The 25,993-nt window shown below is 40.2% G+C and overlaps 2 long non-coding RNA genes across 2 annotated transcripts in view; one reads left to right on the top strand and one right to left on the bottom strand.

Moving 5' to 3' along the window:
- The window catches only part of LOC143896993 (uncharacterized), a 44,623-nt gene that overhangs the window by 10,086 nt on the left and 8,544 nt on the right, over nucleotides 1-25,993 (bottom strand). The gene's annotated exons all lie outside the window — the stretch shown is intronic.
- LOC143897142 (uncharacterized) lies at nucleotides 23,254-25,902 on the top strand. The gene is made up of 3 exons (XR_013256859.1): nucleotides 23,254-23,471; nucleotides 24,822-24,945; nucleotides 25,205-25,902. It is a non-coding gene; the product is annotated as an uncharacterized LOC143897142 (long non-coding RNA).

Raw genomic sequence — 25,993 nt, 5'->3', positions numbered from 1 at the left:
CAATGAATGTACAATACGTACATATAGTGTCATAGCATGAATTGTTAGCTCTTGGCAATAGACAAGAATATTTTGCACGCACGCACGCACGCACGCACGCACGCACGCACGCACCACTACACACACGCTACACAAAGCGAAAGCGAACGAGATCGTAACCTTCCGAAGGCCTTCTCGAGAATCGCTCCGGGTAAGTACCTGTCAGAAGCATAGAATGCAGAAAAAGGTGAAACATCATGCCATCTTTATAAATAATAAACTCAACTTATTTGACATAATAGGAATATGAATATAATGATATTTTTACCTATGGAAATTAAGAAATTCAAATGTAATAAAACATGATTTATTTTTTATTTTATCCATCAAAGGTCTTGGCTCTTCCAAGTCCTAAAAACATGAAACCTTAAGAAACATTCAATATACATCTATTTCTGGGTAATTATTCGATCCCATTAATTTCTAAGTGAAATCGATGGACAACTAAACGTTAATCGAAGACATATGTTTGTTCGTGGGCTCCAACAATGGAAAGGAAAGATCTTGTAAACGTTAATAAAGTCTCGAACAGATCGCCCGCCAATCTACGAAATTGGCCGGCGCGATTCGCAAAGAGTTAAAGACGGCCATCAGACGATCTCCGGCGCGAAATCGATGCGAAAGAGCCGCCCGCGCCACGGATCTTCCTTCCCACAATTATAGGGTATAAAAATTCTTTCGGATTTCAGTCACGCGAGCAAAAGCTGGCATTCGGTCCACGGGAAGAAGAAGATTTACGTGCGAGGCGGTAATTGGCGCTGGTTCGAATTTTTACAGCGTGATGGATCTTCGGACACAGTCTCGCGCGCGATAAGAGAATGTATAAGATAGCAACGTGTAAGATATCGGATCGGAGAATGTCCGGTCAACGCGCCTCTGTTGTATTTACGCTCCAATGCGATCATCGGTGACGCTATGCAATAGTGAAAGCCGAATGTAGAACCTTTCTTTCGTCGTAGTCCGTGATTACATTGCGTAATATTATTACATGCACGCCCAAGATCGTGCGATCATATTTTACAATAGGTACATTACAATGGAATATATATATAAGTCGAGTATTGATCAGGTCAATATTGATAAGGCCATCAATAACCCGATCAGTAATTCGATTGCCATGTATATCATTAGTTTTCCACCTTCTCTATATTCAATTATACAGACAAATTTCAGACTTCTATATCATCGAAATTCTATTATCGGCGAAATGTATTTTATGCCTGTGCTTTATAAAAAGAAACCAACGCTAAGATAATAGATTACGCGTCTATCCATTCATCTATTCCTCTATCGCGCAATCGAACGTAATATCTATCGATTTCTCAGGGAATATTCTGTCGATTTATAAATACGTGCCGGAAGCGCGTACTCTAATGAACCCTGGTGATCGTCGACCGGCGATAATCCTGTCGATCATATCCTTATGGGTACCGTACAAAGAATCGTTCAAGATCACAGCAACAGTGATGAGACTAACACGTTCACCTATTACATTCTATTACGTGAATTATGTTCATTACACTCGGGGATAGTAGACGGCAGGCGAGATTGACGGGAAATACATGATAATACTATTACTGATCACCAATATACATAATAATCATCATATTACAGTAAATGTATAATAACAAGTCGCAGATAATTAGGCTACGATAATATCTTTTAGAAGGGCACAAATCATTATGGACAACAGTAATATCAAATTATTTTACATATCGGCATCGTCATTACATTATATGCATCAATTTTCTCGTATTGAGGAAATAATGTTTGAACTCTTGTTAATCGTAGAAATAAAAGATGAAAGGACAATTAACGCAGCAAAACAGATATACGATACTGCCAAATATACGAAAGAAAGCTGGAAATTCCAGGCACTTGACACATCGTGTTTACGAAATAAAATCCACTATAGAACGGCTCGAAATTTACTCCGGCGTCGGGTGCAAATGCATGTGTGTAAACAGCGAAAGACGTTGGAACCAGGAAGACATAACAGGGAAAAAGAGGCTGTGAAAAAGCACTGCTTGACACGCTCGCACAGACATATTAAATAACGCGACAGCTGTGGAATACGCGGCACCGATACCTCGCGCCTGATTACTTCTTTCATATATTGTTGCCCGCAAATTATTAACCTTACGCAGCCTCCCCGAGGTCCAGGGGATCACTGCGCACTTCCTCTTCTTCTGTTCTGAGAAATTTCAGTATTTTTGAACGTCTTAATTTTCTTCCTTTGAATTCCGCAATATAACATAACTGAAAGCACTCTGAAAGTATCAATGGGGACGCTCCTTATAATCAAAATAAAATTGATAGTGTTCGTTTGAATGTCGATGAGTAAATAACAGAGTACAAGCTTGAATTTTGGTCAAGATCTTCCGACAGATCTTCGTCGTAACGATTACCGTTCGGTATATCATTGCTCTTTGTACGCCGTGACAAGATGCAGAACGAATATTATTAAATCACGTCGAGTCCAGAGATGGTCCAGCGCTCCCGCGAGGAGATCGAAAAGCGATGACGCGAGCCACCGGAATGTCCTGCGTATGAGGGACGCATCCGAGTCGAGTGTATCGTGTGGCATCGCGTCACGGTGTCACATTGCCATACCTGTCAATTACAAAACTGTTTCTGCGGTCGGCTGCCCGGCAATGAGCAACATGTCGCGACACGGTCATCGACTCGCGTGTTACAAAAATCTCGTGGGGTACACACGCACGTCCGTGGCCAAACAGCGTACTCAAATTTTTGTTATACATCAAATATAAAATAAGAAATTAAATGATATAGCAAAATACGCGTTTTAAACGGCGAATATATTTTTTTTCGCAATTTCATAAAATAATTGCGAGAAAGAGTACGATCTCACTTTGCATGATATAATTTCGTTTTAAATATTCAAATGAATTATTCTGTAATAAGTAATTTTTATCTTAGTTGCGAAATAACTGTAAAACAACGTGGCGTAAACTCGATAAACTCGCAAGTGGGGAAATCAGTGTCAAATCATTTCAGGTCGGAATGCATGAGCGGATCGGTATCCTTGATACCGACGTTCTCCTATCAACGCGGCTTATGACTGTTAATTAAAAGCGGCAACGCTCGACTCGCGCTTCGGCATTCGCGCGGTCACCGACACGAAAGCAGAAGGCGGAGACTCGCATAAACAAGCACGCGGACGGAAATTAATGCGCCTCGCCGGTGCGAAATGCAGCGAAACTATCTGCCATTGCGGATAATTAGTCGGGCGCCGATGCTGGCGCGTAAGGCTGAAACGGAAAAGGCAGCGCCAGTGTAGCGATCTCAATTGCGCTTTTCCAACGGAAGTGTTTAGATAAACGATAAACGATCACCGTCGTCGTACTTAACTTAAAAGCAATAACGGCACCGCGAGACTCTGGTCCTTACAAACTTCCTGTGTTATGAGAGAAACCAAATATAGAATATAGACATGACATATATAAGAAAATTTTAGCGAATCTCTTGACTTACAGCACTCTCGCTTTCCAACCTTCGATCGAAAAGTAGGTATTCACGATTGTGAAATCATTTTTTTTAACATTCAAACTGGAAAGCTATCGCGATGATAAATCCTCGATGATATAACAAATCTTGTTTAAATATTAATCAAACTTTCTCTCTTGCAGGAGTTTAAGATTTAATCGTCGATTAATACCTAACATTAAAGATTACGGCTGCGCGACAAAGGATAACTTCCATTTTAAGAAAAAAAAAGATCAATTCCGAGTCTCAGAAATTCGTGATGGATAAAAAAAGGATCGGATATAATCCTCGTTCATTCCGCACACGCCGCAAATGGCAAACACGGCGAAATAACGCTGAAATAATAACCGCAGGTGGACCGATACGCGGACATAAAGCTCGCGAAGGAACGCGGTGAAGTCGCGCGCACGATCTCTTTTCTCACGTCGTCGTGGAAAACTCGAGGACGCGGCCTCATACTCTTTCGGTCATTAGCTCGTACCCCCGTATAGTCACCCGCTCCCACCCCGCAACCGCGTACGCGCGCACTTATATGTATTATTTGCATCCGACGACGTAAGTCCCGATGGCATGCGTATAACTCCGGCGACTTGCAGTGGCCGGAGTCGCAGAATGCAGTCGACCGCGGCCGGCGCGATGCAGCGCGCGCGAGTGCGTGTACTTTGCGTGGCGCCCGCCGCCCTAATCATCCCCAGTCCTGAGCCCAGCCGGCCGCGGCCGACCGCTCCCGTTCTCTCTGTGCTCTCACTTACCCGCACTTACTTAACCCACGTAAATTGCATCCTTGTAAAAAAAAAAGCCCCCGCGGTGAATTAATCTCCCGTCTGGCAAAGCGATTATAACTGCGGGCGTTATAAATATATATACGTATACTGTGTCGGCCGTCTTAGCGGGCCGTTGTGAAAAACTCTCGGAGAAAAAAAACTGTGAAAACGCAGACGTTCACGGCAAATCGTGATTTCTTCGCCGTGGTATAGCAAAACAAAAAGATATATAGAAATCTTTTCGTAGGATTTTAGAATTCTAAATTGATTATTTGATAGACGAGATTTAGCATTAATAGGCAGTATTCCATAAATCAGAGATAAGGTCTAGCTTATTTATATAGATTTATTACAATTATTACGAAGAAAAACGCGAATCGCTTCAATCGCTGCTCATTCAAGATCATCCATCTCGTATCTGATTGTGAAATTTAATAGACTCGTAATTAGGAAGAGGAAGCTAATTAATTGGAGCCTTCCTTAATTACATTCTCACAGTTTACTTTAGGTTTCGAAAATTTAAATAATTACAGAACCTTAAATCACACACGTGCAGATGATTTATGGTGCTATTGGCTTCGTTCCTCTTCATCCTGCAGTATCGTTAAATTAGCTACAAAAGCCTTCATTGAGATGCGCTTATCAGCTAAACTCCGAGATATCACGATATCCATCTTCACACATCTAGATTTCGCGGCGCTCGTGGTGGTTTCTCAGTTTTCGTCTCGCACACCGAGTCGAACGAGACGCGAACGAGGCTCTCTTAGTGACTTAACGGTAACTCCTAAAGAACAGATCATGGCATTGTTCCAACGGCAGTGCTTTCGCAGTCAAACTCGTTTCGAGTAAATCTCTCGCTAGTCGCGGTACCCTTGTACCATCGAGAGAGCCGATGAAAATTTTTCCAAAGCAGTTTCGTCACCGTTCAATCTCACAAAGATAATTTTATTATAATACACGAGACACGTATAAGACAGAACAACAATACATATGGAAAGTCTGCAACGTAGGAAACGTAAATTGATTCGATTGTTGTTGTTCCGAGGCAATATTTTAATCTCGAAAATATGATTTTGATTATCGTCAATTTAATTAAAATGTAAATGTGTATATCTTAAACAGAATATGCATGAGACGACGACAAAAAAAACTTTCACCAAGAGTTACGGAGGGATAGAAAGATTGCTCTGAAGCAATTCTCCATTACGACCCTTGGAGGTTCAGGGGCTAGAAGGGTCAATCACATTTCTCCGTGACCGTTCCCAGGTCTCCTCTCAAGTACGTAAACGGAAGAAACGCTGACGGGTAAAGTGGCTTAAAGGTTGCCGTAGTACTTTCACCATCTGGCGTGAGTAAGTTTGGAATGCTAGATTACCATTAGAGTGCACCACGCCGATATCCTTTGCCTCTATAAGTAGTTGAATTCTAAATCATTTATTTACTTATTTATTTATTTATTTCTATATGAATTGCAAAGAATTTTTTTACATCATTATTCATACATATTTCTCACGCGAAACACTTTTTATAATTATTTCTTCTTAGAAATAATTTTCGTAAGAATAATGTTTGATATTGTTGTAAATATTATAATTTAATCTTCTATTAATTCTTGATACGATTTCTTTTATGAGTATGTGAAAAACTTTTGAGCTCAGAACTTTATCAAATGATATTAGGTCCAAATCGCTAGGTATTTTTGAGAAATTCAGTCCGAGAGATATAGACACCTTTAGAGAACTCCCTCGCTTTGGATGAAACAAAAGGGAGGAACGCATAAAAATAGAACAACAAATGGTGCTTGCGCACGTGTCATCGCGTTGCGAGATGTTTAGTGCACTATATATCGCGTGTTTCTGCGACCGCTGCGTTTAAATTACTCGATAATAGCCACGCTTAATCCACCACACGTTTCAGTTACAACGATTTGTTAGTCGTCCGTGACAGTTACACGTGGTCTCGCCCTTAAATCCGACTTTTTACGGCCGCAACGCGCGCTAAAATTCATCTGGGCCAACTATTAAATCACGGGCCTATCGCGTGCCGTAGTATCGCGAAGTCGGTAAGTCGCGCATAATTTCGCGGCTCGTATAATGTTAATGGAGATGTTAATTTCGCGAGAAGAAAGCCCACGGCGGCTTTCTTCAAGCAGCGGGTCGATGAATTCGTGACAGTCACCTGTCAGCGTTCACAGACGACACGACACGCCTAAGTTATTCCCCATATAATAAGGCCGTAACACATTTGTTCCGAGTTTTGTTAAGTTCATTTCTCGGATGCCGATATTAGTCCTTGTCATCTCCAATTTAAATTGACGTTATCGCCAACAGTTAACACATTAATGCTTTATTTTTCGCGGTATCTCCTTACACGGCGTAAGTTTGAGAAAGAGAATCCTTCGGAACGAAATAGTGCGTAGAATACAAATGGCCGCATCCTCGTGGACCGCTTAATAGCTTATCTCGCCCCAAGTGAGATACTCCATTCTAGCGTTTAATTTATTACCGTCTCAATTCCCAAGACTAATTCCTAGTATTCTTACTAATTCGAAATTAATTCGTGCACTCCTCCGTGCATTCCTCCAAATCGTTAGTAGCTTGTTACTCGTAATGATTAATGACTCCTAAACGAGGTGCCGTCAAAAAAAAAACTAGCGTTAAACAACCAAACTTCTAAACGTGGAACGTGATTTCCTCGTAGAATAAGCGTGGAACTTACTTTCTTTCTGTCTCCTTTAAGACATCCATTTTTCTTCGTCCGGCCGAGGCTAATCGCGTTGTTAAGGAAAGTGATTTATTATAAGAGATTGGCCGGCTATACCAGCTGCGTTTATGGGAAATAACGGTACGCGGTGCATTATGCAATCGCGAGATGCGTAACGTCGAAGTATCTGAGCACTCTCGTGAAGATGCAACGAAGCACAATATGCGCATAAAGATGAGAAAGGATATGAACTATCGGAGGGAGGGATTAAAAGAGGAAGAGATATAGGTGACAGTAGCTCGCTTCTACTTTCCGCGGGGCATAAATTACTCTAATAATATTCGTTCCAACCGTGTATCTCGTTATCTCGTAGAATACATCCAACAGTTATTTCTTTTACTTCTACTTTTACTTCTACTAAGTCCAATTTTAGCTAAACTTAAAAATATATATTAAACAGAATTTAACAATTTTTCTTTTTTTTATAATACAATGTTTTTTGCCATAAAATATCGCATTAAATGTTTATATTATGTATCTGAAATGTTGCGCTGAAAAAAAAGAAATTTTTAATAGTTCATCAATAATTTTTATTAGTCACTAAACTTTTATAACGTATATTTATATTATTACATTTATAGTACATATATAATAGATCGTCTCGTGATTCATTGAAGAAATTACTAAACTTCCTTCTTATGTAAAGCGTAAGTCGCGCGAAAGTCGTCGTAATAAGTGCGATTACCCGACCGAGAAAATGAAAAATACCGTTGTCCCGGCTCGATACTCGACTCGGGACTTTCTTAACTACGTCGCGCGTACACATACTCATATAATATTTATATTCGCGCGAACTCCGCGGGATCCGCTCACGGGGGACGTTTGGGGACGCGGATGATAGAATTCGACGCGGATTCCAGTGCCGGACGAAAATAGAGGGGCCGCGCATCGCATCGAGAATACCATCGGTCCGCATGCCGTGCAGCCGTGCAGCCGTATGGCACGACGCACGACGCGACGCGTCGCGACGCTGCTCTCTGCGCCGCACCGCATCGCGCCGGACTCCGCGAAGTCCGCATAGACGCGGACAATGTGGCTCGCCGCAGAAGAAGGTGGCAGCTTAGCGTGCCGGTGAAAGGCACTTGCGTAACGCGGATCCAGAAATGATACACTGTGGAAATGACGGGGCGCGAATTGAATTTCATAGGGGTTCTAACGATCCCGCGACGAAAAGAATAACGCCGAGATGAATTGGAGGATTGATCGCGCGCGTTGGCTTCTCTTTCTCCCGCACGCGATAGTCCCGGAAGTGACGTCGCCGCTTCGAGAAACGCGATCATATTTCGCAAAGTAATATGCAGACATTGAAATATTGCCACGTGCAACGTGGAAGCAATTATTATCTTTGGAATTTCTCGGTCTGCGTTGCAAAATTTTGCCTGATCGATTAGAAGAAGAGAGAACCTAATACGTTACTCCGAGAGCGCATTTGAAATGTAATGTGATATCCAATGACTGCTATATGTAGACGTAACGTAATAGCGAAATGTGTTATCTGGGATGCGTTGTACCGAAAAGTACCGTAGCGCAAAAAGAAACTAATTTAGTCAATATTATATATATAATATATAGCGTCCACTTTCTCTCTCATTTCGCACTTTTCACTATTGTAGATTTCAATTATTTCAAGATAAACCGCGGCACAATTAAAATTCAGCAATAAAACGCCGAAGAAAGAAAACGTTTTAGAGCGGATGTGACTGTTATCGTCCTATTCTATTAACGCGAGAGAATTCTGAAATCCATTGGCACCAAGTCGAATTCTTGACTACAAAAACTACAGTCGTATCCTTACTTTTCAGCCTTGTCCGATTTTTACTATCCTACATTTCCCTCGACGGAAGCGGAATTGCTGACACAAGAATCAACCTTATTAGACGGCCATCTAAGGGCAATCTCAAAGCAAATTGGGTTCGGTAATCTCCATAATTGGCGTTTTCCGTTCGGGAAATTAAACTGTTGCGCGGAGCTACGATAGCAAATTGAGTTTGATGATTGATGCATACTGATAGATCCAACCAATCATACTCAATCGCTACGACTGCCCAGGGATCGCAACTCTGTACTACTTATTATATATCCCGAACGAGTATCGTATCATTGATACAAAGTACCAGGACTCCGGCACTTAGACGTGACCATATGAGACAGAAATACGAGAAGAGCGGCTCGGCGACGTGGAGGAGTCAAAAGCGACGCGTACGAGCAAAACAAGTTTGTCTGACCGCGCCCTGCTGAAGTAACGATCGCGCCTCGCGGGATTTATGTTCCGTACGATGCTTCGCGCTTGATAAAACGCATAGCATACACGTGCTTTTAATTTTAATCGGGCACTTTTAATTAAAAGCTCTTGCATAATAATCCGTCACGTCGGAAAGATCGGGCGCGTCTCTCGAGACTTGAAACTTGAAACACGGGCGAGTGGAAAAATAATTCAGCAATCCCGAATACGTCTTTTATAGTAACTTTAACAACGCGATATTCTGTGCGTAAAAAAACGCGAACGTACCTCTTATAGAAGATAATCCCGAGTACTTTACGGCGCATTGTCTCGCTCGCTGTTCCCAGTATCTCTCAGTTCTGTACAGCCGCATTGTATTAATTGTATCGACCGCATTAGGAAATCGCGTGAGCCAGATGGTCTGGCGCGAAAGAACGAAAAAGTTCGCAATGGGACTATTCCTCTTTGACGAGTGTCGGTAGCTGAGACGCAGTCAGCCGCTGCGAATGATTTTCGAGAGCGAAAAGTTAAAAGGTATATAGGTGCCTCTATAAATTTACGATTCACCGTTACGCACAGCTTCTAAATTTTACTGTGAAACCTGACGCCGCGCGCCGTTTGAGACCGTCAAAAGTGCATTGGATTTAACGATTTCGCTATTATCTTTATCTACCAATATAGAAACCTCGACGATAACTCAGTTAAGTAAAACATTCGTACGCGTCGAGAGAAAGCATCAGTTTATTCTCAGGTAGTGTATTTTTACATCCGTTTGTCAATATCATATAGGTATACTTTTCGCGGGAGAAATCGCAAAAACAAGACACTTACGACTGTCTTGAGTACGCGATGTCTTGACTTGAGTCAATCTTTCTCTTCTTTTTTTTTTTTAGTTTGAGACAAAGTGGATGGATTCGAATTGTTATTTCTATAATACTTAAACTAAAATAAAAAATTAAAATTGTTTCGTTGTTGTTTTTTCCTCCACATAAAAACGAACAATTTACACGTTTCATATTAATAAAAAGAGGAATCTTCAAACACATTTTAGCTATTGTCCTAAAAGCAATACAGCGATATTTTCTATTATCAACGATCTAATTTTGATAATCGTATAGCTTTTTAGTAATATGAATTAAAATTAAGTGGCTTCTGGTGATTCTTATGACTGCTCTCGTCATTAGATTGTATCTCTGAAACTATCAGTATCGTAGTCGCTCTCATTTTTCCGTATGTAAATAATCACGATACGTCATTATTAGAGATTCTGGACATATCGCTCGCTATCCGAAGGAGCTTGCGAATCGAAAGACGATAGTCCATCTAGAGCAGCGTCGTCCAGTCGGGAGAGTTCCTTCGGTTTTCCGCGCAATTATAAATAGAATCGTCGCGACAGAGCGAATGGCGACGGCGCGGAACCATAAATCGACGCTTTGTGATCTTATGGCGCGCGCGTTACGCATTTATCAATCCACGTGGCTATCCGCGACGCGCGATGCGTCCCGCGTCGGAGGCTAACAGAATGGCGATGGATGTAACATTGAATGCAGCTGGTAATGTCCCGCGGTGATTCTATCGCGGCGCGATCGCGCTTTTGCCAAGTTAATCCATTAACGTCCGGATGTCAGGCGCGTCCGGGACTCGAGCCGGTTACTATAACGCACGTTGCGCCGCGCCGTGCTACGCGCACAGGACGTTAGGACGTTATCCAAAATCGATCTCGCGCGGCTAACCAGCTCCCAGCTTGCTCTGAGCTGACGTTTTAATGTAATACGCGAGTGACAAATTTGCAATGCGTATACAGATTCACGATTTATCGCCGCGGCGAATACACACGGCGGCGCGACGTTCCTCAACCTGAATGCAAATACGCTGCTCGCGGGAAGTTCTTTAACTTCTATCGTATTATCAGTCCAGGAAGAACTAAGACACACGTTCCATAAATCATTCTATAAATATATCTTTTTATGATACATGACGCAACTATCTTGCAATATAGGCTGTATGTCTCGTATCAGAGAGCAAACCGTCACAAATAGTCATGAATTAAGTCAACAAATAACAATTATCGTGTCATTATTATCGAACAATGGCCATCATTTGTAATCGTAACCGGATATAATTATGGTTAATTCACGAACCGCGACAAATGACACGAGACACGTTGTCGCTTTAATTCCAACGAAAGTGAAGCCGACAGCCTTATATCGACCGAATAGTCAATCAGCTTTCTTAACTTTCTCCTAATTTGAGAATCAACGTGCAGTCGCGTTTGCGTATCATGATACAGACGACATGCACATAATAGTGTCATTGTCATGGGGTTTTCTCTACATCTCTATATATAGATATTTTATTCCATTTATTACATCCACTTTACTCTTTTATATTGTCGTACACGAACAATACAGAATGCGTACAAGTGTAAAAAATAGGAATTTTTTTTAAATAGAAAACACAGCTCAACAAACCTGTGTGTAATAGTAACTAAAATTGTACGTTACCTGTTAATTAAACCTGTTTTCATAGATCTATAACTCACATATCTAATAACATTCCGAGTCATACATTTTAATTTTCAAATTGTCACAATAAAGTGCACTTAATTGCGTTAGATTTGCGTCAGAACTGCGTTAGAATTGCGTGAACAATTTTCGCATATACATGTAATTATAGAGCGATGCATAGCTATTTTATGATTTCTATGCCACTCTGTCAATTGTAAGCACGCGATATATCTATATATATTACGTTTCTAGTTAGAATGTGATCATGCGATATTGCGAACGGTCGACGACCTCCCGCCGATTGCCGAGCGAGTCTAATTCCCTTCAGATTTCACCGCTGTTTCATTTTTATTCGTCCGAATTATAGAAGTCGTAATCTGGGTTGATATCCTCGAATTGCAGTACAAGTGTCGTCACAGCGTAATGTGGCCGAACTTTTCTCTAATTAACATGCACGTCGCTTAAGAGTACGCGGTTGCGTTACCGGATGAGTTCTTTGACGCGCAAAACGAGGGCAAGCGACCGACGAAACGTCATTAAAAATGACACTTTGTGTGAGAAAACTCTCTGCTAAGAAATAGACCAGTTAAAGCGTGTCGCAATCCGTCGGTTTATTGCCGAATTTCTAGTTCCAAAAAAAAAGATAAGGAGATACTTGAACCATTAGGGTTAAAGTAAACCGACGAAAGTAGACGTTAGTGAAACCGGCTATTACTGTAATAGTTTGCCATAATTTTAAGAATGTCTTAAAAAAAAAAACAGCCAACGCGAACGAATTGGCTGTTTCTCTCATTGTAAGCAATGCTTGCTGAACCCGGTTCCTTTATCCGTGCAACTTTCCCCATTGTCAGCTCGATCGATTATTGTCATTGCGATACGGTAACGAGATAGACTGCGCAATGTTCGCTTTCGTTTCCAACAATGCCTTATTGTGCGAAAAATATTTACGATGTATAAAAAAGAAAACATTAGTTTTACAATTAAAAAAAGTTTCGTGATTATATATATTTAATTCAATAATAATATTTATAATGAGCAGTAACAATTAGAATGTAATGATAGGAAAGTTGTAAGAAAATTTAACGAAATCAAGTTTTTCCGAAAAGATAAACTTTTTTTGTCTGTATGCGTAGTGTTAAAAACTGTGTGGTTAAAGGTGCGAATAATTTATAAGAGCTCGCTGCAAGCGTGAAGTTCGAAATACTAAAAAGGCTAGTGGTCTACTTGTTCATTTACTACTTCGGAAGAAGTGAAAGCTAATGTAATCATTGTTCCGCCAATTGACGTAACACTCGTAACGGCATGTTGAATGAAAGACAAGCGGAAATTAAAATATACAAGCACACTCGTAACGTTAATTATTGAACGTGAAAAAGTCCCAAGAGGATAATTAATTTATTTGTTTTGCCATTACGACGAGTATCCAATATGGGCTACTGCAGTAACAAGACGAAACGTCGGATTATGTACTTTAATACTTTAGATTTCAAATTTAATTAGATTGTAAATTAATTATTTCTCTTACACAAGGTTCTACGTTTCATTTTATTAGATAACTTTTGTTACTTAACAAGATATAGATATTTTATTTTATTTACGATATTGAGAGAAGTTTTCTCTAGTATTTTAAACCAGCGCGGGCTTAAATCAACACTCTTAAATCTCAAGAAAGAAATGTGAACTCTCCGCGTATTATCGTAACTGCTTTTCCTCGCGGGGAAACTTCCGCAATACAACGACAACGCGTTAAAGTTTTCATCCGGACGGAAAAACCTGGCGCACCAACGTATATCCCTGTGCAGCACGGGTATAATATAGCTCGCTTCGCCTTATCCCGCAATTACCGGCGTAAATTATGCCGCAAGTTACCGAGAATATTTCACGCCGTTGACGGTAAACCTTGCGTTAACGCCGTCTCGCTCGTCCGCGTGAATTTACGAGCGATGTTGCTCGGCGCGCGATGCGCGCCGCTTTTTCGCGAGCCGCCGTTTGGATATCTCACGATAGCCATGATCTATCTAAATGAGTACGCGTTATGGGTACTACACGACGTCGTCTCCCATCCCGGTGCTATCTTTGTTCCTTTAACCCCCGCACTATGGAGAGTTTCCAATATTCTTTTGCAAATAGGTAGATATGTCGTTTTTCGTCATTTATCAAATCGGTGTTGAAACTCGAAGGTAGAAATATGAAATATTATACGATTGAAATTTGAAATCGTTAAGATGTGATGTTATTTTTTTCAGAAAAATATATGCGTATACCGAGATATAGACATAAAATGTCCAATCTGCAACGTAACATTTATATTTAAGGATAACATATATCTTGAAGCCTATTAGAATCGCGCAAAAACGTGCAATATAAATGCGTGTCTCTCTCTCTCTCTCTCTCTCTCTCTCTCTCTCTCTCTCTCTCTCTCTCTCTCTCTCTCTCTCTCTCTCTCTCTCACACACATCTCCTTTTCATATATTAAATAAAAATATCAAGTTGCGAAGCAGAAGATACAACCGTTCGCAGAACTTGTTTGCTGTATTATATGGAATTATAACGCGTACTTGATATACGCATTCCAAACGTAAATGTCGCTAAATCATTGATATAAGCCGAACGTCGCGTAATCGATCCGCGACGAGTGCATTTCCGCATTCTTTGCAGCTGCATTTCAGTTACCGAACGACCGTAGTTCGGTATTATATTTCCTCGTTATATAGTAAGACGGAAAAGAGACGAAACAGAGAATATTGTTGGCGCTATCTCTGAAGAAAACGACGAGAGGAGAGGCCGTCAAATAGGATTCGCCGACGTGGCGTCTTGGTGCAACGAGCAAAAAACACTTCGGTCGCGGTTAAACGTAATCGGTATCGTGTCGCGCGAGCGCGGAGATTAAGATACCGAAAGTAGGTGACCGGCCAAACCAGCCAAGACCGTCGATATGCTCGATATAGCCGTTAGCTCACTGGACGTAGGTGTGCTCTACGGTTATCCACGTGTGGATCGAGTTTTTCTGTCTCGCGCGGTGTAGACAATCTACCGCAAATATCTTGGCGAAGGCGATTCTGCAGAAGCTTCCTCGCCTGAATCAGTTTTGCGATCACGAGAGACGACAATATTACATTAGGTATGCTGTCGCGTTCTATTGATTTATCATCTTGAAATTATCATATCTTCTCGCCTGCGAGCCTTCTTACTGATCAATCAGGAACCTTTGCATGGAATCTAATTACTGGACGTTCTATAAAAAAACTACACACATGGTTCAAACAACATTTATTAAGTATAATACCGATTCGTGTACTCTTGCAGCTATAACTCTCTGACGTTTTTATTTTAATGACTATAAAGAGTGTTTATTCGTTTTTGTTTGTTTATAGATATTAATAATTATTTATTAATAAAATAAAACCTAAAGTTAATTTATTATTATTTATTACTACTTTTTAATATTATTTAGTATGTGCGAATTAACAAAATGCATCACTTATCGCATTGATAAATTGCATGCAAATACATGGACGTGAGGATATAAATAACATTGATAAAACAATTACAAGAACTAAGTAGCCGGTGATGCTCCAGTTTTGCATCCATCATTAACCGTCAAGAGTTTAAATCATCTACGGATACGGATTTTTGTTACGGCTGAGGATATATACATCCGCTAGTAGAAGCCGGTACTCGATTCGAGTCATGTAAACGTCACGAAAAACGTATCAGATAGTCGTATGGATCAATGGCCGCTACTCGACCGTATGAATATTATATTAATCAAATTTTCATAGAAGAGAGATTAGAAATCGAAAAAAACCAAATTTCTAATCGAACTCTGTTAATCTGTGCGCGAAGCATAGAGGTCTTTTATGAGATTCCGACTAATATATACCGGAGCGGAGACATCAACTTTGACATTTTATCGCAAGAATTTCAAAATGAAGTTTCAGGAGGAATAAATTTGCCGAATGAAATGATAGTAAACCGGAAATATTTTACTTTCACTTTAGAAAATTCTGCTAATTTGAACAAACAATTTTACAAGCTTTGCAATTAATAAATCAAAAAATCAAAAAATCAAAATAAAATTCAAAAATTTATAATTATTTCTCTCTATTATATTACTTTTTATTATATTATATATTTACTTTGTCAAGTGTGTCCATCCAGGATGTTATTATTAATCTTTGTATATAATGTAATACTACGACGATTGCGCAAGATTGATCTTCGAGCTAACTGCCGAGGTCATTCACGTCGATGTCATTGATAATCTACAAACACGAATTGCCGTGACATCGACGGCAGTGATCTAGGCCTTGGCTGATCTGCAGAACTAGTTCCTGCCTCTATCCGCGTCTGGACAGAGAATCTCGAGGAATAGCGCGTAGGATGGCGATTGTTCAGTGGCATTTCGGGCTCAGGCTCTCGAGCATGGACGCCATTGTAACGGACCGTAACGCCCGTATGTATATGTCTGTGTGTGTGCGTGACTTCACCATCACTATAAAATGCACCGTACCATTTACGTGTGCTCGGCTAGAAGATTGCCCATGTCTATATTGGCAATAATCCATTCTACCCGAACACCTGAACTGATCGATGATTAGAGAACGATTACGAAACAACGAATGGGCACAGTAGTCATCATTATAGATGAGATCAGATCTAGTTGGCAGTGTTGGCACACTGGTAATAGCTCTGTTGTTTGTCAATCGGGTGTATTAATCATATGGTGCGAAACTAATTGTACAATGAGAATAACAATTTATAGGATTTTAAAAAGTATTACAAAAACGTCACATATATTTTATCACGTATAAAAAAAGAAGAACAGTTTTATTACAATTTTTATGCGAGATACTTCTTTGTTTTCAATATCATATTAAATTCGTTTTGAATCATTTAAGACTTATTGTAAACTGTTTATAAAAAGTGCGATAATCTATTAAAAAAGTATGAAAGGTTTATAATTTTACATTAATTACAGAATCAACGATTAAAACAATTTCAAAAAAAAGTTCGTACTTTCTCTGCAGCCAACAATAATGTTCTTCAACATTTTTACGTAACTTAATTTGAATATTTTCGATGAATAAATTCCTTTTGATTATAGTTTCACCAATTTATACAGATCGATTTGCCTCATTCAGAAGCAACACGACCTTTTTTCTCTCCGCGGTTTTATACGCAGCGCTTGCTACGTGATGCTTGTAAAACGACGAAGATGATATATAATCGATGAATGAATAAAACAATATGATAAATATCGGGCATTCGATCGTTCGTCTCAGACGAACGAATCTGCTCCAGATTCCGTTCAAGAAGCTTCAGCCTATAAATACTTTTACTTCACGCGCCGTATCGCGGTCTCGTTCTGTTAAATCGCGCGTGTAAAAAAAAAAAAAGCACCTGTGATACTCTTCCTCAATCAAAATGATAATTTCCGCGAAGGACCGAACGATAAAGTTTCACCTCGAACGAAACTTTCCGGCGGCCATGTCGTAAAATATTCGCTATATTGCGTTGTTTTCAACGGTTACCGGTTCTCGTCGAATTTATTAGTTCCTAATTTATGTCGATATAAAAATAGTGTACTATTTAAAACGATTCAAATCAATTTGATAATCAAATTCACGCACAAAATCTGTTAAATAGCTGCGTGTTTTTGATACTCGAATCTTTAAAGTTGTAAAAATAAAATAGATCTCGGATTTCTTGCCATCTTTTGCAACAATATATAGATATTTCAGATGCGTTGACATAGTCATAACAAAAAGATATTTAGAATTACCGATTGTTTTATCTATTATTCTGTGAAAGACTGAAAATGATGTAGTGTATTATAATAAGGAAGTACCGTCGTCCATCATGAATCATCGCGCAATTTTCCAGCCAAAATAGGACTGAGTATAGCATTCGATCATAGATCATTTGGGTCGTAAAGCATCGATCACACCGATTTGCAGAGGCGGCACGACCCGAGTCTTACATTTCCCCTGACGCTCGTAATGGTTCAATTACGACGCGATTGCATTGGCTGTGCAACAGCGCACATTTGTGGCCTCGTATGCCCTTACGAGGAATGCGTATTATAATCAGCGCGAATCGCCACATCTATGCCGTGAATTATTGACTATTAATCAAATGCGAATTATTGCGGAAAAAGGAAAAATCAGTATAATAGCTCTATCGAACAAACTGAAGCGTAATTTGCATGTACCTCGCAAACAAGTGTGCCGTGTGTACGTACTAGCTACGGAAGTACATTGTGCTATTGAAACATTTACCTGATGTACTATTTAACTGTATTATTTAACCGTGTTGACGAGTCATGTTCCGTGATAACGGTAAAATTTGCATTTTATGATTGCCATAGTATATTCATTATACATTTCCCCGTATAAATTTGTGGGTTTCCTAAAACTAATTCACGATTTGTTACAGAAAAAGATATACACACACTTAAACAAACTACGTAACATATTTAATTAAATAAAGTAAACGTTACTTTCTTATTTAATAATACCGTTACTTATTATATTTAGTTATGCGTGTAATGTAAATTACAAGTGTGATAATAGATTTATAAGCTTGCGGTTATAAAGTTTTAATTTTGTTCGCTGCGCCTAGACATTTTGCGAACATTCGTAGACTTTATTACATCTTTTTCGCTACGTGTATTCCTGACGGCCAATAATAAATTTAATAGCCGGCCTTTTCCTCACGTAAACCAAACCATTCGAAGTGGCTCCAATTGGTTCGTAATATCCGCGATGGAATCACGCGTGTATTGTAAGAGGAAAATCGCGCAGTATTCAAACAGCTCTAATTATGTAAAGTAGATGCTTAAACTAGATTTACAAGGGGATACCGCGGACCTTACGGCAAAATTGCGCGAACACGGAATTAATGCTTTCGAACAATACGACGAATAACCGATCGCGTTTACGTTTATCGATCTATTCGATCGCGCGCGCGCGTCTGCCAAAATATTTAAATCAAAATATCTAATATTAAATTTAAACTTAAGGTAATCCACGCTGTTATTTGAAATCGTTTTGCTTTATTTCATGTCACTATAAGTCTTCGAAGTTTAGAAATAATTTTCCTTTCTTCATTGATGCGCAAAGTTACTTTTAACGGAACGAAACTATGTAGCGTGTATCCTATCAGGAACATTCTTATTACATAAATATCTTTTCTTAAGTATACGAGTGTAGAGAATTCATTACGGCTGTGGCTAACGAGAGAAACATTCTGAGAAACACAATGTCGGGCGACATCGATTCATCACTCAAGCGCTGACGAAAATAACCGGTAGAGGTGAGCGCCATTAGGCGATACGAATTGCGACAATTTCGAATATCATGTTGATGCATCACGCCATTCCATCATTGAGAATGGACACGCCGTCGACGGCGTTGTCGCTGGCCGTCGCGCCTCTCTCCCTATCCTACCGCGCGAGAGCGACGGGCAAGGCAGAGAGAAAGATAGACAGAGAAGGTGCATCAGCTGCGTGCTGTACTAATCTCTCGTTCCATGTTTTCTGGCCTAGGGATCACCGATCGAGCGGAGCAACGGGTGTCCGAGGAAAAATGGTTACCGGCATACCCTAGTCCAGGTCAAGATGGAACCTCTCCTCAACGAGAGAAAGAGAGCAAGAGATGGCGAGCAAAACGCAAGATTGCAAGAGGATCGAGAAAGAGGAAGAGAGGGGGAGAGAATGAGAGAGACGGAGAGAGCGAGCAAGACGAAGAAACAGAATACGTTCTCTTGGCACTGCGGCAAGGCGGATGCTGTAGGGACGTGAGATTCTTGGCAACCGGGCGGAGTTGCCTGCTAACTCCGTACCACCATAAGGATCGCGGTCGTTGGATGTTTATATTCGTGATAGTGCCTCTCTCTGTCCCCAAATAACCGGCCGAACGGCGACCAATTCTCGTGCCGGTACGACATATTGGGCGCCTCCGAATAGCGACTCCAAATAGCGGGCACCCGCGCGGCACCGCTCGTTGAGAGAAAGAAATATGGTCGCGATGCGGCGGCGAAGGCGCGGTTTGTACCTCGCCTGGGTATGATCGGTGCTGGTACATGGCTAATATCTCTGGGACGCCCAGAGAGTTGCCGCGGCGCGCCTCAATCGCTAGAGTGGTAGAGATTTTACGGCCGCGTTTCTGTCCGGTCGCCACCCGATGTCGCGAAAAATGCGGGCTGCGAAGTGAGTAAGTTAGCGTGCCGGTTCTCTTCTTCTTCTCTTCTTCTCTCTCTTTTTCTTTTTCTTTTCCTCTCTACGCGAGCAAGAATTTATCGCGCGATCTCCGCAGGACTAGCCTCTAACGTTAACCATCATCCCTCCCGCAATCATCTCGTAGGACCATTCCCATAAAGATTCGTTAAAGCTAACTAGGGCTTAACCGACCTCCCGCCTCTTTTCAGTTCTGTCTCTGAAAAGAGTCGGCGAGTTGGTTAAAGTCCGTTAGCTTTAACTAATATTTATGGAAATGACGCCTTTACGAATAAAGTATTCGATTTCTTTTTCATGTAGAATATTACAGAAGACTGATGCGCTGCAGAAAGTAGCATAAAAGCCACGGTGCAAGTCGGTCAAGAATGTGCCTCTTGCAATTACAAAATTATAGAACATTAACAAACAATCTGTATAATCAAATGCATGTGCATGAAAATTTATTTGATGAATATAAGTAGTAGAAGAATCTCAGCTCTAATTTCCTTAAGTTTCTCCCAAAATTTCTAGCAGAATATAACTGTTTCTCTATTTTGTAATAGCTTCGTAGCTTCAAGTAAATCATTTTCACTGTCCTTTGTTTTGCTTTATATTTTGAAATGCATAGATATAGAGAGTGGCATATGTGAAATGGCAATGAAAAATTATATACTTGAGATTAAAATTACTCGAGGAAGATCCACGAGATTGGAAACGTAGGTCGACTCGGCTATACCTGATCCAAGTTATTTCTAATTTACTTTTCTCTTACCTCAAAATTAAAATCTAACAAAGTAGGATAAGTAGATAGGTATACTCTAAACTTCTAGAATGCAAAAATTACCATTAGCCGAGGTAGAGTAGAGATATAGAAAGAATTGATGACGGAGAATCCAATTATACTCGCGGTGGCGCATTCTGCAGTATATCAATTTAGCAATTGATAAACACCGCTGACTCGAGCAGAGAAACGCGTATCATGAAAATGAGAGAACGGCCGATCTACTGTCAGGTGCAACACCTACTTTTAGCATCACAATGAACTCTCAGAAAATTACAGAAATTATTCATCCCCGGCATTCCAGAGCCGGCGTGCTGTATGGCGCGTAAGTGAAAGCGATGCGTGGCGATTTCTCGGAGTAACATTAATTTCTTGACAAGCTAATAATTCCGGCGGGCCCCGTACCGCCGCTGTGGCGTTTCTGGCTTGTATTTTCACTGTAAAAGATCGGCGGAAACAACGAGCCTGTTTATCTCGCGAAATAGTTGACGTTGCTTTCGGCAGCGCGATAAATCCTTCCGTCGCGGTCAGATACACACGTCACGTGCTATAAATACTTAAAGGTGCATTTGCGCACAGACGATCGGTTGATGGCGGTTGATTCAAAGCCTCTTTGTACGCGGGTCCTATACGCTGGAAGTTATAATTTTATTAGCCAAACGCCTGGCATATCGCGAGAAACGTAAGGTATACCTGTCTATCTGAGGGCGCGTGTTAAAAACGTTCGATTTGCTGGCCAACGCGATCGAAATCTTTTATCTATCCGCCTTCGAGCACAATTGTCTCGCACTAAGCAGTGAAGACAATGAATGAAGGGATGCTGCGCGAGATAAGTGTATCAAAAAAATGATAGCACATGCACACGAATTTAAGGTGCAACATCGAGATGAAATTAATTAAGATCACCGAACAACGTGGTTCCATTAAATCAAGTACCAAGCGATTATACATCAAACATGATTTAAAATTCCACGTGCTGTCCGACGATCTTAAATAAGGCAAACGTACATTTATCAACGGGGGCCTGAAGAAGAATTAAAAACGTGCGGGGCGGATGCCGCGGCAACGAAGCGTAAACGAGGCACGCGGTTCAGAGATTTGAGGGAGAGTCAGCAGGTGCGTGTGGGCGAATATGTCAAACGTCGAAAAGCGTTAGAGAATTTCGTCCGCGAGCTTGACGTTGCGTGTCGGCCTATACGAGCCTCCGGAGATCCGAGAGAGGCTCGCGCGGTCTTTCGAGTGCCGGAGCGCCGAGCTCGCGCTCGCGTGGATCCGTTCCAAAGTAAAGCTGACCAGCATTCATCACGTTTGGATTATTCGCCCGGCATTTCGTCTCTCGCCTCGTCTCCTTGCTAAATTTATGTGCCGGCGATCATTACGCCCGCTGCCCGCTCTATCGGCTAATTCGTCGGGCTGCTCGCGTGCCCGCCCCGACGACGGAAAGGACTCGCGATCAGCGCGATAATGTTGTTACATTATTGCTGTCATCGACGCTCATTCTTGAAATTCTTGCTTTATTATCACGATGTAATAATATCGAACTTTTTTTGTATATTCTCGATTTCGTATATATCATGTTTTTTATTACAATTGAGCATATACGCGCATAATGTCCTTTATCTTACGAATGATTGGAATGCATAAGTAACCGGTAAGTATCCGTAATATAAGCTGTCGTATAGAATCCATCCACATCCACGAGAAATTTTTTTTCAATGTGAAACCACATATGCTGACCACTATTAAAATGTATCTATAACGGTCCGATATCGTAATCAGGATCCGTTCTTCCGCGTATGAAATGAATTCCGATCGATGGACTGTAGAAAATAAGTCATCGCGAACGAACAGCGGCGTTGGTTGCTGCAAGCAACCTTGGCGCATTGCAGGAGAACCCGGAGGCTTGCGGTGCGTCTTCGGTTACCACGCTCAACCTCGAATGTTTGTTTATTCGTCTCTTTTGCTGCATATTAATTCTCACAAGAAGTGACTAATTAACGCTATAGTTTATTATAATTTACTAAATTTAATATTAATTTGTCGTCCAAGATAATAAATTAAGCAGCAAAGTAGGAAGTTAGACGTTAATTAATTATTGATTACTCATTTCGCACCTTTAAGAAGTTCTGTAATAGTCGTTATAACGATAATTTAATGAATAAATCAAATCGAATGTTCGATAACCGTATCACGCGACTAAAACTCGATTCCGCTTTCTTGCGCGCAGTTCCAAACGGTCGTAAGGTAAATATCACGTGCGAAAAACGTTTTACTTGCCACCTTTACGTAATCATCCGTGCGGACGATTATATGGCACGCATCTATCTGCTTGGTTATAAGTCCAAATGTCGTAGTGTCCGACTGTATCGATCAAAGTTGTGCGAGTGAGTTTGAAAAAATGTGTAACTTTACGTTCTTATGTAACTCCGAGAAATGTTTACATAACGGTCTCGCCACAAGTTGGCGACACGTCACGATACCGCGACAGGAAATTAGTTTTAGTCCGTACTGCCTTCTCGTGAGATAATCTCTCCGCGGCTCCGCGCACTCGATTTTCAACTTTTACGTCAACCTCTGCTGCTATCTTACCGATATAGAGACCGCATTTTGCACTTTACGCATTGATAAGCGTTACATGCGGAACAACAGATCAGATAAAGATCCTATAAAGGTACCAATTCATACGTCACGTCTAAATATGATTATCTGAGATTCTAAACATCATTTCTCTCTTACCTAAAGATCACGCGCCTATTCGGACTATAAGAATTGAATTTGACATTTAGCGCTAAATATATAGGAATATAGAACGATACGTTATAAAATATTTGTTAAATTTATCGCTGCAATTTTGGATGTATTTTCGTATATAATCTTGTTTTTTTTTTCAAACACTTCCGTAAAATTACCCAAAATCACGCAAGAAGACGTCAACTGATAAAATTTGATCGCACGATAAACGTGCCGGAAAGATCGTGTAACGACAAAATTGCCGATATGTCGGCCCCGTGGAATGTTAATAAGCCCGTGAGTAGCCTTCTTGGCAATACAATGTCCTCGACCACACATTCCGGATGTATATCGTAAGTCGCCGTTACTAACCGCGAAACACGTGCGCGGGTGTAGCTTTCAGCAAACGACCGGAGCAAATAGCGAATGATTGTCGGTACAGAACATACACGTTGCAGTGCGCACATCAAAAGTCTACTTTCTACATTGTTACATGACTACTTTGTTACAGATTCCTTAAGAAATTTAAGGTCGCTATACGTGTGGAGAAAATTCAACCAGATGCTGTTTTTTTAATAACTTAATTTTTAATATAAAATGTATTAATATCTTAAAATAAAATCAAAATAAGCGACCTAAAATTTTTTAAGGAATCTGTAACAAAGCAGTCATGTAACAATGTAGAAAGTAGACTTTTGATGTTCTGTACCGACAACCATCCGCTATTTACTCCGATCGTTTGCTGAAAGCTACGCCGCACGTGTTTCGCGGTTAGTAACGGCGACTTACGATACATCCGGAATGTGTGGTCGAGAACATTGTATTGCCAAAAAGGCTACTCACGGGCTTTATTAACATTAACATTTAGTTTTGGGGATAAAAATAAACAGCACAAAAAATATTTTTTTTGCTGTTTATTTTTATCCCCAAAACTAAATTTGCGAAGAGCATTTCACATGTAAAGTATTATAATGTTCTTAATATTAGAAATAAACGACATTCTTGTATTAAATTGACTTGTGTATCTGTGATCGAGAACAAGTACTCGATTTTTACAGTGCACTTGACACAACGGCAGAGATTCCTAGATAACAGTTCGATAAAAGATAAAACAGTTAGTAGCGACAAGACATCTGTGCGTTTTCTTTCAACATGCATTTATTCATTAATCATGTTGACTTGGTCCCTGAGTTTTTACAATCAACATAAAAATTAATATAAAATGTTTATGTTGTATAAAATGTAGGAATAATATTATGTTAAATATAAATTTCGTGCGTTTGACTTTTAGTAAAACAGAAAGATGAATAAAACAGCTTCTAGAATTAGGAAAAAGGATGAAGCTGAAAGCTCTTTGGAATCTGCAGTTTAAAATACTCATCCCACTGGACGAAATAAAAACCAGTGCAAATAAGGTATGACAGGAACGGCACACTTCGCAAAGTAAACGTCGGGAAAGAATTCCATTCTTTCCAACGCGAGTTCCAACGTGTCCTTCAGACGTTCCTTTAAACGTCTTTCAGTCATCATTCGCGATGTTTGGGTTACAAGTATTTTTGAAAATTCTTATACATAGCATACAATATAATTCGGCTGTCAGAATATTGTTGACATATTTCACCGGAGCGTTGAAAACGGCGCCTTTTATCGATTTCTTTTTTATTTGTTTTCAAGGTGGTAGCAATGTGCCGGTATATTAATAAGTGAAAGTCTAATTTAACATCGTGGGATGTGGGATGAGACTCAAGTACCCGCTAAATCGCCCTAGTTTCATTTCAAATGTCGCCGATAAAGAAGCATGATATCTTCAGTCGCCTTGCCACCAGAACGACTTCAAAGTCGCGGGATCGAGCGCGTAAATCCGCATGCGTGATTCTGCAAGGTTAGTCTCAACATTGTCGCCGATTTGTGTACACGTGTTTCTCTAATATTAGAAAATGACCCTGTACGTGTCACAAAAGTGATCTAACTAATCTTTAATTCTGAGATCTGTATACATAAATTCACCATTAACGTGACGGTATAAACCAGAAGTCAGAAGTATGAGTGAGATTTTAGAGTAAAATATCGCATTGTGATTAAATGATCAGTGAAGCACACGTGTGAAACTACAATATGAATTCTCAGTTTAATAAATATACTACTAAGAATATTATAACATAAAACGATACTTGAGATTATAAATAATTTCTGTGGAATTATAATATTATAAATTATAAGAATCGAGAACGTCGATAATATTGTAAGACTCAGAATTAAGGACGTTCTCTCGTCCTTATACTAGAGAAAATCGATTTTCTTAGGATTTTCTTGAAACTGTGAATATACGTTAATTTAGATGTGCTTTATGCGTGGTATAAATTTCAGTACCTCTTCCGGTATAAAAAATAAAAATGCTGAGCCTCAAAGTTTCAAAAAAAATTTTTTAATTTAATTTTTTTTAATTTTGGCATTTTTTCCTTA

Source organism: Temnothorax americanus, unplaced genomic scaffold (genome assembly GCF_048541705.1).
Source record: "Temnothorax americanus isolate GAGA-0224 unplaced genomic scaffold, ASM4854170v1 Scaffold2, whole genome shotgun sequence".
NCBI classification, from domain to species: Eukaryota; Metazoa; Arthropoda; class Insecta; order Hymenoptera; family Formicidae; genus Temnothorax; species Temnothorax americanus.
Note: the sequence above shows the minus strand (reverse complement) of the source record. Positions and strands in the feature narration are given on the sequence as shown.